Source organism: Marmota monax, unplaced genomic scaffold (genome assembly GCF_021218885.2).
Source record: "Marmota monax isolate L192 unplaced genomic scaffold, Marmota_monax_Labrador192_F-V1.1 WCK01_AAM20220418_F8-fsc00054, whole genome shotgun sequence".
Taxonomy (NCBI): Eukaryota; Metazoa; Chordata; class Mammalia; order Rodentia; family Sciuridae; genus Marmota; species Marmota monax.
The window spans coordinates 69626-85477 of record NW_026692145.1 but is presented as its reverse complement, the minus strand read 5'-3'; the positions used below and the strand labels follow the sequence as shown (position 1 = coordinate 85477).

At 41.0% G+C, this 15852-nt stretch overlaps 1 long non-coding RNA gene and 1 other non-coding gene across 2 annotated transcripts in view; both read right to left on the bottom strand.

Annotated features, from left to right (window-relative positions):
• The window catches only part of LOC124109106 (uncharacterized), a 29400-nt gene that overhangs the window by 12632 nt on the left and 916 nt on the right, over positions 1–15852 (bottom strand). The window contains exons 2-3 of the long non-coding RNA XR_006856873.2: positions 12455–12654; positions 1984–2086 (exon numbers count right to left, since the gene is read on the bottom strand). This is a non-coding gene — a long non-coding RNA (uncharacterized LOC124109106). The remainder of the gene's footprint in view (positions 1–1983; positions 2087–12454; positions 12655–15852) is intronic.
• On the bottom strand, positions 15026–15132 carry LOC124075304 (U6 spliceosomal RNA). Its single transcript, XR_006845998.1, has one exon. It is a non-coding gene; the product is annotated as a U6 spliceosomal RNA (small nuclear RNA).

Genomic DNA, 15852 nt, shown 5'->3' with positions numbered 1-15852 from the left:
GGTGGAAGCAAGGTGGATGAACTGGACTGTCCAGATAAACCTTGCTAATGCAGGGATTGTGGAAATGCTGTTTACGTGCCTTTTTCTGCTATAAAAAAAAAAGACAAGTGATGAAGGTAGTTATAACCATCACTATTTATGTAAAAGGGGAAAGAGAAAGTTTTGGAAAGTGGTGGTGCAGAATGGTATCTGCCAGTCTACCTCCACCATGGAGGGGAGGGCATTTATTTGGTAAGAGTTGTAGAGACAGGGGTCAACAAGGAAAGTAATTCAGAGGTCAATACCCTCTCAGTTCTTCCCCCTTCCATGCATTGTTATCAGGTCTTTGATTTGCAAATGTTTCTGGGAACACATTATGCTTCATTCAGTCTCCAGTATCTGAGCCTCAATGTCTCAGCTCTTTCTCCCTATCATATTTGAGCCTCATTTCCTTCCTTTGCACAGTGGGGATTGTACCTGATGTCTTGAATATTGTGAGAATCACATGCAATCATCTTTATGAAGGGCATGACACACAAGAGGTGCTCAATGAATTAGAATCCTGATTTCTGAATCCACATATTAGAAAAGAGTATTATGGTAATTGGTTTAACTCCTCCTGCCACTTCTGCAGCCCCACCCAACCTAAGCTCTTTAGACTTTGCCATAATATCATTTACATAATTCTTTCTCAAGTCCAACAAGCTTCCTCAGAGGTTACTAGGACATTTCCTTGGAAATCACACCACAAATCCTTTTGGAAATCGAGAGGAAGGCTTGACCTCAGACTTTTCCATCTTCTGAGCCACAGTCTGTTCTGGCCAGCTTGGACAACCCACATGGAGGCTGTCAGGGCTCAGTACCCAGCACCCAGCACCCAGCACCCAGCAGGACTTGCTGCCATCTGTAAACTGGGAACACATCATGCCTGTTACCTGGCAGTGCCAGACAGGTTTCTGCTCTGTTTTGATTCTGTAAAGTCACTTCTCTACTGTGTAGTGATAAATTTATTTTAATTCATGTGGAAACATCTCACAATTTGAGAGGGAAAGAAAAGTGCAATGTAACTATGTACTATTCTGAGATATGCTCAGAGAGACTGGTAGCCTTTGGTCCCAGTGGATACCTCAAATGCCTCGCTTTTCTGTTGGCATAAGTTTCACTCAGAAGGTGGCATCTCAGACCATAAAGTTCACTCACCAAGGTCAAATTCCATTTTTCTTGTCTAATACAAACTAAAGTGTCTAGTGCCCAGCTCATTGACATTCAGCCTCTTCTGGTTGATACTGGTAATAGATTAAATGACATGAAATCCTTAGAAAATGAAGGTCATTGTTATTTGCCACCCAGTGAAAAATGGAGGTCAGAGATACCTAGGAAAAGCTTTACCCAAAGTTATGTTTCTTAACCAGTAATGTAATGGTAACCAAGGGCAGTTTATTTGCCATTAAAAAGCAGTAAAGTGACACCTCTTCCCTGTATACCCTTGTCCCATCTGCCCCTATGATGACAGTCATTTTGCTTCTCTTTATTGTGTTGGGGAGACAGTGAGGAAGACCTAAATGGATGGTTTCATGGGTATTTTGCTGAGTATCGACAGTCAGGAAGAGGTCACAAGGTAGAGGATTCCAAAGGAAGGTCTCTCTACTTGGTGACAATCTCTGGATATAGGATGTCAATGAAAGAGAAGGTATACCTCCTGAGTTTAAAGTGGGACCTGAGCTGGGCACAGTGGTGCACACTTGTAATTCCAGTGATTTAGGAGGCTGAGGCGGGAAGAGCACAATTTTAAGGCCAGCCTAGGCAAGTTAGTGAGATCCTATCTCAAACTAAAAATATCAAAGGCCCAGGGATATAGCCCAGAGGTAGAGTGCCCCTAGGTTCAATCCCCAGTACTGTCACAAAAAAGTGGGACCTGGCTCTCGTATCTTTCCCAGGATTTCATGCCTAGGCCAATGTTGTCAATTAGTCCCATCAAGCATAGAGTCAAGATTGTGTACTTACAGCTCAGTACAGTGGCACACATCTGGAATCCCAGTGGCTTGGGAAGCTGAGGCAGGTGGATTGCATGTTCAAGGCCAGCCTCAGCAATTCAGGGACAGCCTGTCTAAAATAAAAAAAATAAATAAAAGGCTGGGGATATGGCTCAATGGTTAAGACCCTTGGGTTCAATCCCTAGCACCCAAATAAATAAATAAATAAAAATTTGTCTACTTGCTGGGACTGGTAATGTGCTGTCAACTCTCAGTGTGACATAGTCTAGGTCAAAGTCATATTTGCCTTAAAGTATTTTTCCATGCCTCTTATATACATGGATTATAGAAAGAGAATGTACCATAATGGATATTTTAAGGCAAGGTATTTGGAACTCTATATAGATTTTATACATAGAGGGAGGCAATTGTTTTTAGTAATATTTGATGAAATGACACAATATACATAAGGGCTGATGTGAAATGAATTTTTGTATTACATTTGTGACATGTGCTCACGTACAAAGTCCAGAGATTTCAGGATAGCACACTGAAAACTAACTACTGACAGTCATGTGCATAGAATTATACCCACTAGGACCATGTTGGAACATGGCCAGTTAGGCTTTTGTGTGGCAGTACTTGTTTTTTAATTTGGACTCTCATTGTGGATCTTTATCAAGCAAGCTTATACTTCCCCACTCAGAAATTTGAAAAAAAATTTAGATGGCATTTTTATATGTGCATGCAAGAGTCATATTTCCCTCCTGGGAACTGAAGGCCTGTCTCTCCAACCTTGAATGCTTGCTCCAGACTTCCTAAGGTCTAATCTGTGAGTTTGGAGAATAAGGGCCTGACATGGGTGGGAGACTGAGGAACACCAGTGGAGTTTGTTTCTTGCTTTGTGGTTCACTGTTTTATGCATCCTATAGTGTTTCTGGGACAGCAGCAGTCATTTTGAGTCTCATACGAATGATGGTGATGGTGATGGTGGTGATGCTAAAGGAAATGAGGCATAGCTCCCGCTGATGAAAAGCCTGTGCTGAACACTGTGTGCAGGCATTTCCATTGGTTCCTCACCTAGCTATATAAAGCCCCTGTGTATTATGTATTGATATTACCTTCATTTTACAGGGGGCAATAAAGCATTATTGAATAAATATTTACCTTGCCATAGTAACAGAGCAAAAATATTATAGAGGTGGCAGGGACTCAGTCCAAGTTTATCTGACCCCAAATTTTGTGATATTTAATCACTAAGGTGCAAGAAGCATTTTCAGTAATGTTTTGTTGCCAGGAAAAGCAGTTGTTATCTGATCTTCTACCTGCTCTACATTTTCCAGTCGATATGGTAATCCAGCAGTCACTCTGGGTGTTCTTTTTTTTCTACAATCCTAAGGTAGCATTTATTATTTCTTAATACAGATAATTACTTCCCTTTAGTATTTGATGTTCTGCCATAATAAGCAGGTTTATAATTGAGGTAGAAGCCTTACTGGAGCAAGGCTTTGGGTTGACTGTTCTCTGGGTGTTTTGCTGATGAAAAAATATAGAACACAGTCTGAACTCAATGGATTTCAGGACTGACTTCTCAGCTACTCTGTTCTTTTAATGAGAAGAACTGCAGAGGATAGAGGCTCAGAGCAAGGGAGGACTGTTCTGATCAGGAAAGATGGAATAGCACATAAACCTGGCCCCTCACTCAGGAGCTCCCAGCCTCAAGATGGGACGAGGGCCAGGAGCAGCAGCACTGTGCAGAGCTGCTCTTGTAGGCTGAGGACACTGGATTCTGGTGGGAAACTTGTGACAGACATTATGTGTTCCAGAAATTGAGGCCTATTATGCTCCTGTACTCAGCTTTGTGCTTGCTTCTTCTGACCACCCTCTGTGTATCAGTGGGAGGAAATAAAACCCATGGGTTCTGTCCATGATGTAAGATGGGTGAAGTTTAGAGCCTGGTTATGCAGAAACCTCTGGGTCAGGTCTCCAAGCTGGTGGCCTAACCCCCTCCTATTCCCAGTTTTACAGGCCACAGACCACAGACTGACAGTGTCACTTCCTCTGTGTGTCCTGGAAGCCTTGGTGGCTTGGTGGTCCACCCAGGGGTCCTGGGGTCCTCCCAAGGGCTGACTGCATTGCCTGGGAGACCTTGCTGCACTCTCAAGGAGAGGGTGTGGCCAACACCAGGGGGAGAGATGTGGGCATCCCATATAGTGCTACAGCCACTGTGACTGTGACAGGATAAGGTGCAGCTGCAGTTTGTGGTGGGGGACACAATGGTCTCCCAGTGTCAAGTCCCCTAAGGGTTCAAGTAAGAAAGTGAGTGTGCTCCATAGCATGAGGAAGATACAGACATTTCTAGCCTAAGGGACTTTGGTGTGAAAGTGTGATGGATCTTAGGGGTTCAAGGAAATCCACCCTTCCTGTTCCCTCATCTGTGGGGCAGCCTGGCTCAGTGCACATTGCTGAGTGTGAGCAATATGAGAGGTCATGGTCCTCGGCAAATTGAAACATTTAGGATGGTGGTGGTGGTGGGGGGTTCTTATGTCCCATTTACCCCAAGGATGCTGGGTTTGTGTGTTGGTGAAGGCTGTGCTGGGTCAGCCTTAGGCTGTGAAGATGGCCATGGAGGTAGGTGGCTCTGCACCCTCTATTGATGTTGGGCAGGTGAGTCAGGTGAGGGAGTTGTGAGAAGGAGCTGCTCTTGCTTTTGCTGAGTGGTTGGAACCTGGATGTGCTGTGTCCCTCATCTGATTCATATTCCAGATCTTTCTTCTGTGGCTTCCTGGGCTTCCTGGGTGCTGCCTGTGACATGCATTTCCCTGTGTCTGTCACAGGAGAGCCTGGCTCAGGTTCTGGTTTTAACTGTTGTCCCCTCTTCCTCTTTCCCCAGTTCTCATACAGTCCAAATGTTTTTGCTATCAGCTCCTTGTTCATTCCTCTCATCCAGGTACTAAACAGGCATAACTCTGTTTAGCTTTCAAGGTCATAGGAGATCAGTCATGTCCAGAATGGTATGGCCATCTTTGTACATTCCCGATTGTAAAATTACCACAAGGCTTTGTTTTGCATCTTTTGCAAATAGAGAAAGAACTTACACATTTTCTAAAGGAAATGCTCTAAGAGAAAGCTAGGGATAGGCCTCTTGTCTCTTTCAACACAGATAGTTATTTTTTTTCCTTATTTTACTTTGCATTCGCCTTTACAATGTGCTAGTTTGAGACATAAGATTTTCCTTTCTTCCCTAACTGATGACTCCTGAACCTTGGCCAAAGTCATTTATGTACAGTTAGCTGTACATAGAAGGACCTCCAGGACAAGTAACAAGTAAGACATATTGCTCCTCCTCTAACCTGCTTATGCTTATACTCTTTTTTTTTTAAAAAAAGTTTTAGTTATAGATGGACACAATACCTTTATTTTACTTTATTTATTTATATGTGGTGCTGAGGATCGAACCTAGTGCCTCACACACTCTAGGCAAGTGGTCTATCACTAAGCCATAACCCCAGCCTGTGCTTTTACTCTTACTCATGTCCCCATGAAGAGTTTTTTATGATCAATTAGATTGAGGTACAAGCATTAGACTCAGTGACAGATGGTTTATGTTGATACATTGGTGTTAATGCTTTTGAAGTGTGGGCTTTACTGTTTCTCTAAGATCCTGAGTCCTTGAGTGTTCTGGATGAGCTGCAGTTTGATCTCCCCCAGGTTATAAAGATTTGAACTTTGATATTTTTTACTATTGTTTATTTATTTTTTGCAGTGCTGATGATGGAACCCAGGGCCCTTTCACATACCTGGCAAGCACTTTATCATAAGTTACATCCCCAATTCTGATCTTTGACTTTTTAAAAAATATTTTAGTTATTTTTTTATTTATATGCAGTGCTGAGAATCAAACCCAGTGCCTCAGACATGTGAGGCAAGTGCTGTACCACTGAGCCACAACTCCAGCCCTGACTTTTTTCACCAGGGCTTAAACCCAGGGGCACTTAACACTGAACCACATCCCCAACCCTTTTTATTTTATTATTTTACTTTGAGACAGGGTCTTGCTAAGTTGTTTGGGGCCTCACTACATTGCTGAGGCTGGCTTTGAACTCATGATCTTCATGCCTCAACCTCCTGAGCCACCGGGATTATAGGCCTGTGCCACCATGCCTGGCTATGTTAAGGAACTTAGATGTGTAGGCCTCTTAGAGTTCCATTGAGTTCTTCTGTATAATGTTTAGTATCTCCTAAATCCCTTTGGGTTTTGATATTCTCCTCAGCCCATTGTATTCACTCCAAAACCACAGTCTATAGATTACTCACTGCTGTAGCTCTTGTCAATTTACACTTTAGATTTGGATTTGCCTTCTGAACATTCCTTGTGTCTTGTTATTCATATGCTGACCTGTGCTGCTTTTGATCTTCCTGAGAAAGAAATAGCAGTGTCTGTGTTTCTCAGTGTCCCCATCTATCCAATGTTGAGGGCTTCACAGAATGCTGGAAAGGCCTATTGTAGAATCCAGTCTACTGTGAGCTTAGAAACTATAGCTGTTTTTTTTAGGGTGCTAACCCACAGGGTGTGCAGTGTCGTTTTAGGTAAGAACAGACACCTGTGTTTTTCTCTAGAGTACAGAAGAAATGGTTGTGGGAACTGGAGGTCATAGTCAAGCACTGAACCTCCTGTGCTTTCAAATGAGTCCTCCCTGCTCAAATGTTTTTAGATTTTGGAGTTCAAGGGGAAAGATACTATTAAGGACACTGAGCAAATGTATATTATGGCTTCTATAATATTTTTTTGATTCTGCAGTTGGTGTTTGATGTTTTGTATTTGTGGTGTTTTCATTTAACATTTTGTCCATGGGTTTCTGAATCTCAAATAATCATATCAGTTCTGCAGAAACTATGAACTCCAGGTGTAAGATCTCAACTCAATTAGTGGCCACAAGACATTAATTATTTTATTGTATTTTATTTTAGTACCGGACCACTGAGCTCCATCTCTAGCCCTATTTTGTATTTTATTTAGAGACAGGGTCTCATTGAGTTACTTAGGGCCTCACAGTTGCTGAGGCTGGCTTTGAACTCACAATTCTCCTGTCTCAGCCTCCCAAACTGCTGGGATTACAGGCGTGCACCACCGTGTCCAGCTAAGACATTAGTTACTTATTGCTATGAATAAATTTTCCTTTGGGGCTGTGAATTTGGGATTAGTTTTATTTTGAAGCTTAGTTTCTTTACTTTGTTTGCAATATCTGCATTTGTGCTTACTCTTACACAAGTGATCTTGTAATATTATGTACTGGGGCATGTCACATGTATATGTACTGTGTAAGTGTCCTATATGTGGAAGGCAGCAGTTTCAGGCCAATTGGACTGTCCCATAGGGACCTCTTCAGTGAAACATTTCCCCATCCTTCTGGTTGTTCTGTAACTGAGTCCTCTGGCCAGAGCTATTTGGTTTTACCCTCCCACATTGCCATAATTGAACCAATGAGTTTTTCTCCTACTAATTTTTAATTTTGAAGATAGAGACCAAGACAGGATGATTGTCTAATAAGTCTCCTTAATGTCATTATTTTTGCAGATAATGTATTTAACAGCCTATCTGTTGAGTTTTACTGAGAAGTTATCATTTCTTTGCATAGAAATGTGTCTGTGGATTTGTTCCTGGATTTTGCACAATACTGTGTTTTCTCAATAAAATTTGTTTGTTGAAAAAATTCCTACATGAATGTTTGATTATTGAGAATGAATAAAAACTTTATCAAGCAGGGCATAGTAGTGCACACCTGCAGTCCCCAAAACTTGGGATGCTGAGGCAGGAGGATTATAAGTTTGAGGCTAGCCTTTGCAACTTAGGGAGATCCTGTCTTAAAATAAAAGAATAAATCATAAAAAGGGCTACAAATATGGTTCAGTGGTAAAGCACCCCTGGGTTCAATTCCCACTACTGCAATAAATAAATAAATAGTATTGTATTATCTAATACCATCATATGAGAAGTGATTTTTTGCCCTTTACATGAGGACACTTATTTGGATATTGAGGGGTGGCATAATAATCTAATTCTGCTAAAGATGAGTCAGACATGGAGGGACTAGCAAGAGTCCAGCAGAAGGGTCAGTTCAGAAGTCTTAACACCAAAACTGGAAACAGTGATCAGAAAGTTGATTTCTGGTCCAGCCTGCATTATATTCTTGTTTCTTGAGTCTTAGAAATTTTCATTATACCACACTACCTGCCATTGAATGGATTTAATGAAGAGTTAAGATTCTTCTTGTCATCATCTGTTCCTTAAAAATATCAATACTTAGTGTATGTGGAGGCACATGCTTGTAGTCCCAGCTAATCTGAAGACTGAGGAAGGTGGATTACAGGTTTGAGTCTAGCCTGGGTAACTTAACGAGACCTGTATCTCAAAATAAAAAAATAAAATAAAATAAAAAGACTGGGGTATAGCTCAGTGTTAAAGCACCACTGGGTTCAATCCCAGTACAAAAAACAAGAGTGTGTGTGTGTGTGTGAATACTTTTCTGACTATGTAAAATTTCCAATTAACTACAATTACATATCTATTGGACAGCTGAACATTGCTTAAACATTACGTAAATTAGCAGTTTTATTTGGTAACTAGGTGCTGGAGCCTCCATCCCCTCAAAATTTCAAGATATGTGTTATTGTCCTAAGGAACTTTTAGTTTTATAGTCATTAGAATATCTCCTCAGGGCAAAAGATAATAAGACTTTTATGGTCAGTCCTGTCTGTAGATTTGCCATATTGGATGGTTGGGCTTAGGTCTGTCCCTGGGGTTTCATAGACATCTTGTCTGCAGAGGTCTTTGAATCTATACTTGCCATTCATTCTAGAGGTTCTTTCCGAGACATCTCAAGTCCTACTTCAGAGTTCAAAGATCTTTCTCTCTTGGTTCCTCATTGCGGCTGGAACTTTATTTCTATCCTCATTGTGACCTTCTGGGTATTAAGGAATGAGTCACCCATCAAGTCACTTCCACTTCCCTATGATTACCCATGCCCACATGGTATTCTACCCACATAGTGGGTGCCCCTTTCCTCAGGAATTCTTGGGAATGCTGGTCCAGGTAGTAGCTCCATTTCAGCAATGATATAGCCACTTGTGGGCATAGATGGCCTTTTCACACTCGTGATGGTGGTCTAATAATGAATCCTTGTCATTGTTCAGCTGAGGCTTGCAATGCTGAACTCTACTATTATTGCTGTTTTCCCTGTCTCCAGTCACACAAATCATTGAATACTGATGAAATGCCTAGGGGTTATGATAACTTCTAGCTTCAGTTTTTGAGAATCATACAAATGACTGAGTCTCCTATTCAGTTAAAGGGCCCCAGCTGCTTGCCCTATAAATAAACTTTTAAAAGAGTTGTAATTAGACCAAGCTGAATCCTTTTTGACATCAAGACAGGCTCAGGTAGCTTGAGTAGTGGCCAAACTTAGCAGGCATTATCCTCAGAGAGAAAACCCAATAAGGAGATTCAGAGCTTGACCAGTCAAGGGTCAACAAACACCTGACCACACTCCCAATATAGGAAGGGTGTGTAGTCCTTGTTATGTATGACGTATATCTCAACCATTGTGAGAACCTGTCCCCTGACTTGGTATAGTCAATAGAAACATTTGGGTTTCTGAGGCTCTTGAGAGTAGAGAGAAAAGAAGTCAGTATCCTGGGAAACCACCCAGAAATCAGCAAAAGATTGTTATAAGGTGTATTTTTCCTTAAGGTCCTGGCTGAGATGCCATAAACAGTTCAGGTCAGCCAACATAATGACCCCCAGAGCCTAACAGTAGTTCCTATTGGCTATGTGAATGTTACCTCGAACAAAATGAACCAGACAAAGTAGAGGGCAACATGAAGAGACCGGGTCACTCAGCAATTGGCAGAGAATCAAGAGTCTTGCCCTTTGCAGAGAGACATTTCTCCATCTATTTCAGAAAAAAAGATAAATAGTTACTGAGTTTTGTCTCTGTGTTATAATTTGCCCAAGAGGTATCCTCTAAAAGATCCTATTAATGCAGGGATATCAGGGATATTCAGAGGTAAAATGATTAGATCATGGGAGCTGTAACCTCATTGGTCCATCCTGGTTTGAATGGACTGGTTGGGTGGTAACTGAGGCAGGTGGGGCATGGCTGGAGGAGGGAGATCTTTGGGGGCATGCTCTTGAAGGGTGCATCTTCTTTGTGCTTCATTGTGGTTCGTTCTCTCTCTCTTTTTCTCTCTCCCCCATCAGCAGAGCAGCTTTCCTCCACCACAATTTCCCCATGATGTGCTTCTTTACCTTGGGCCCAGAGTGATGGACTGGCCATATATGGATTGAGGCCTCTGAAACTGTGAGCCAAAAATAAACTTTCCCTCCTTTAAGTTGTTCTTGTCAGGTATTTTGGTCATAGTGTTGCAAAACGGACTAAATCACTTTGGTTGGAATATTCCATAAAAGATGTTCTCCCTAGGAGATTTTGACAGTAAGGATCCTCAAGGATTATGTGTTTCCTTGCTGAGAGTATTTTTGCATGCTATTAAATATCTCAAGGATGCATGAAAGTATGAATCTTCATTGAAGGCCTTTGCCTTTACCTTGAGTTTTGATCTGTTTCTGTCTGCCTTAATTAAAGGACCTAATTTTCTTTGTGGTCTCAATAAGTTAGTCAGAAAGCTTCTAAGCTCGGCATGGTGACAGATACCTGTAATCCCAGCAATTTAGGAGGCTAAGGCAGGAGGATTGCAAGTTCATAGGCCAGACTCAGCAACTTAGCAAGATCCTGTCAGAAAATAAAAATAAATAAAAAGGACTCACTAGGAATGTAGCACAGTGGTAGAGTGACCCTGGGTTTAGTCCCCAGTACCATATGCACTACACAAACAAAAAAAAGGAGAAGGAAAAGGAGGTAAAAGGAGGAGGGAAAGAAGATGAAGAGGAGGAAGAGCTTCTAACAAAGGCTGAGGCAGTGTGTATGGGTTTGGAGCACTACATAGTAGCACAGTTTCAAGCACAGTAACTGTTCAGTGTGATGTTGTCATGAGGGTTCTTCTATTTTCTCTACTTTCCATCTCCCAGTCTTTCCTCTTCCTCTTTGTTTAGAACAGTTACTTTATTGTGAACTAGACGAAAGGCAGTTTTTTTTTTTTTAATAAAGACAGAATATTTTGCTTTTCCAAATGGTCCCCAGGAAGGAAGCCATGATCCCCCTAACTAACTTAACATGGTGGGAAGATGGGAAAATTGTATCCTGAGATATTGAGGAAAGCACAACATTTTAGAGTGGGGAATTGGGAATAAGAATTAAGAGTATGCATCTGTGGGAAAGAGATAGAACACTAGTGTATTAGTCATCTGTGTGTCACTGTGACCAAAATATCTGACAAGAAAAACTTAGAAGAGGAAAAGTTTACTTTGGCTCATGTTTCATAGGTTTAGTCCATGGTGGGCCAACTCTATTGTTCTGGGCTCAAGGTGAGGCAGAACATCATGGCAGAAGGGTGTGGTGGAAGAGATCTTAAATATTCTTTTGAGACAGGGTCTTAATAAGTTGCCAAGGCTGGCCTCCAACTCTCTATCCTCCTGCTTCAGTCTCCCAAGTAGCTGGGATTAGAGGCATGTACCACCCAGCTCTAAAGATTTTTACTGCTCTAATAAAATAATGTATGGGTCTTAACATCATAATTGGAAATTTGAGATTTTAGGCTCAGCACCCTTTCCAGAAGTGTTCAGAAGCTTCCTGTTGAATTGCTGTCTTGTTCACAACAGGGACTGGGATGACCAGGTGAGGGAGAGGGGTGAGGTTTAGAGAGAGATTGATAAAGAATCACCAGTGATGAGAACAGGACCAAAGTCAGAGCAGGGCAGGGCTGAATGTGTTTTTTTGATACCATGAAATGTAGGGGTGGAGTAAAGTTAATGTTATTACTAAGCATTTTCTCTGGCCATGGCGGCAATTTATATAGTGTGTAAATCTCATAAGATTGTAACCCTCTCCACCACTGTGACAAATGTAATATGCTTCATGTTGACCTCATGTAAGATGTTATCAGATTGATATTGTTCCTACTTGAGGCCTCATGCCTTGAAGCTGGAATAGTGAGGCGTCCTAGATGATTTCCCCTAGGCTAAAAATACTTTTTTTTTTTTTTTGGTATCAGGGATTGAATTCAGCAGCACTCAACCACTGGGCTACATCCCCAGATGTATTTTGTATTTTATTTAGAGACAGGGTCTCTCTGAGTTGCTTAGCACCTTGCTTTTGCTGAGCTGGTTTTGAACTTGCAATCCTCCTGTCTCAGCTTCCTGAGCTGCTGGGATTACAGGTGTGTGCCACTGTGCCCAGCATTAAAAATGCTTTCTAATAGAAAACTTCACCTAATCTTTAATCTAGCTCCCCTTCTTCTAAACTTCACATGGATTGCTAATCTCCATTTTAATAAGATAATATTATACAAAACATCACATTTAAAACAGCACAGTGACTGGTGCATACCTGTATTTGTGCCAGTTGTAGGCAAATAAAACCGGCTGAAGATTTCTCTTCAGTGCTAGGGTCACTGTGAAACAACTCTGGCAGGGATTTCGGTGGTGAGTAATCTGCTATTGAATGGAAGGATTGATGACCTCCAGTGTCTTGTAGTCTTATTTCAAATATCAGGTTCAAGCTCCTTATTGCAGGGTCCCATGAGGCTGCTGCAAGGGATGAATAAGTTCAGTTTTTTAAATTTCTATTTTTACATCATATACATACTTTAACAATTATGCTTTTTTCCTCCCATAAAAGAAACAAGAACGTATTTCAATTGGCTTTTACATGAAAGGGAGAGATCAGCACTGGGGAAATAAGGATTCCTGGCCCCTAAGTCTAAGTAAGTGCAAAAGGAAACCTGGAAGATGTGAATTGACTCTGCGCAGTAGCCACACCTCCTTGTAGCAAAGGTAGCATGGGAATATGGCAAAAAGACACCTGGACAGAGAATCAGCAGAACACTTAAGTTAGGTAAAATGCAATGGCAAATGCAAAGCAAAGGTGAAATGGCATCCCAAGCATGACAATGAGAACAAAGTCTGTAGTCAGTGCCAAGGGTGGGACAGGGAATGTGGAAGGAGTTTTATAACACAAAATCACTGATTTTTTAGAACTCTTTTACAAATCACTATCTAGATGCAGCACTCCTTTCAGAAGCATTTAACTTCATTTTGAATCACTATGTCGACGTATACGATTTTGCAATGTCAAAATCACCACCCTGCCTTAAGAGTTGCAATTTATCTAATATTTCAAAAATGGTTGAAACAACTATCTTGATAGATATTATCAGAAAAACCAGTTAGGCCAGGCATGATGGGGTATGCCTATAATTCCAGCTACTTGGGAGGCTGAGGCAGGATGATTGCAAGTTTGAGGCCAGCTTCAGCAACTTAGGGATACCCTATCTCAAAATAAAATTTTAAAAAAGGGCCAAAGAAGCCAGGTATGGTGGCGCATACCTGTAATCCCAGCGGCTCAGAGGCTGAGACAGGAAAATGGTGAGTTCAAAGCCAGCCTCAGCAATGGCAAGGCACTAAGCAACTCAGCAAGACCCTGTCTCTAAATAAAATACAAAATAGGGCTGGAGATGTGGCTTAGTGGAAGAGTGCCCCTGGGTTCAATCCCTGGTTACCACCCCCCTCAAATAAAAGGGCTGAGGATATAGCTCAGTAGTAAAGTACCCTTGGGTTCAGTCTCTAGTACCAAAAAAAAAAAAAAAAAGAAAGAAAGAAAAAAAAGGAAAAAGAAAACCTATTAGCAAGTTTATTAGCAATAAAAGACTTAACATCTCTTTCTTCCCAGGAGCTCACCAATAGCAAGATCAGTGAAAATGTTGTTTGTTTTAAAGCTTTTTTAGGCAGTAATGGGGATGGAACTGAGGGTCTCACACATACTAAGCAAGTACTGTATAGTACCACTGAGCTACATCCCCAACCCTTTAAGCATTTTTTTCAGCCTTCAATCTAACTTTCAGGCACTTTTTGTGGGGTACTGGGGATTGAACCCAGGGGCACTTTACCATTGACCTACATCCCAAGCCCTTTTTATTTCTTATTTTAAGACTGGGTTTTGCCAAGTTGTTGAATCTGGCCATGAATTTAAGATCCTTCTGCCTTAGCCTCATCAGTTGCTGGGGTTATAGGTGTGCATAAGATGTTTGTGTCTCTTCATGCATACACCAAAAGAAAAAAAAAAAGCCATGTGAGGAAGAAGATACCCAGCAAGCACCAAGAACACAATTATGTCAAGCCTTTCATCCTCCAGAACCATAAGAAATGAATATTTGTTGGTTAAGCCATTGAGTTGATGGTATTTTTATAACAACACAAAGTGATTAAAAAAATACACCTTCAAGAGCATATTCAGGTTCCTTTCAGTAGAGATTCTTATACATTTGCTAGAATTATTGGTTTAGTTTATTCTGACTCTGCTTAGTTAAACATTATAACATTCTTGTATTGTAGATTTTAATTTTGGAAATTGCTTTTTCTCATTTTGCTCATCATGATCTTATTCAAAATTACAATATTCCCTTCAAGTTACTTCCACCTATAAAGTTGTTTGCAGCTCAAGATCACACTTTGATTGATTGGGTGATCCAAGGTCGACGTATTTAGAGGAAAGAAAATATCTGTGTGTGTGTGGTTTTCTGGGGACCAAACCAAGGATATTGCACATGTTAAAGGTGTTCTATCACTGAGCTATATCACCAAGCCCAGAAAATGCCTTTTATTTGATCATCCTCACTGGCTAGTGATTTAGTCAAAGGGTTGTGTGGGAATTATCCAGAATAAAAGTGTCCTAACTTCCTCTTTACTGAGTAATGAAACATTGTAATGAAAATGCATGTTGTGGGGCTGGTTGAGGCTCAGCGATAGAGTGCTTGCCTCACACGTGTCAGACCCTGGGTTCTATCCTCAGCACCACATAAAAATAAACAAGTGAAATAAAGGTGTTGTGTCCAACTACAACTAAAACATAAAATATAAAAAAAAAGAAAATGCATGATGTAGGAACATAGTTTTTGTTGTATTTAATATAGATAGTTTCACTCAGTTGTATGTGATATTTATGCAAGGGCCATATTGATCTTTTGTGTATCATTCCAATTTTTGTAAATGTGCTGCTGAAGCAAGCACAAGAACATAGTTTTGAAAGACCCATTCTAAAAAATGATTTTCTTGTGAGCCCTACTTCTTTATTAACTTTATATTTCACAGATGACAGTGTTCACTTGCACACTTTTGGGCAACATTTTTTTTTTTTTGTACTGGAGTTTGAACCTAGGGTCATGTAACCACTGAGCCATATCCCCAGCCCTTTTAATTTCTTAAATTTTGAGACAGGGTCTCACTAAGTTGCTTGGGGCCACCCTCAATGGCTGAGGCTGGCTTTAAGCTCTGGATCCTCTTGCCTCAGCCTCTGGAGCCACTAGGATTAGAGGAGAGTGCCACCACACCTGGCAGGCAGCTTCTTTTTTCAAAGGACCATTGATTTTAAGTTACTTAGAGTCTCATCTTCATTTGCATGTAAAAAGCCAAAGAGGTGCTCTTTGTTTCTTTTTCTCCTGGGCTGGTATCTTTTGTCTGTCTGAGTAGTTTCTCACAATGACTTCCTAAAGATGTCAGTTTCATCCCCTTTTGTACTACTGACTTAACACAGATTCTCCTTTTTGATTCACAGGGACCATTTCTGGGCAAATGGCTCAACACTTGGTAAACACTGAGAATTTAGAGAATACTGATGATCTGATATAATCAGGTTCTTAGGAAGAGGACTCAGTAAATATTTATAGAATACCTCTCTTACCCAGAGGACTCTGCTAAGCACTGCTAGAGATAACAGTTTACGGAGAGATA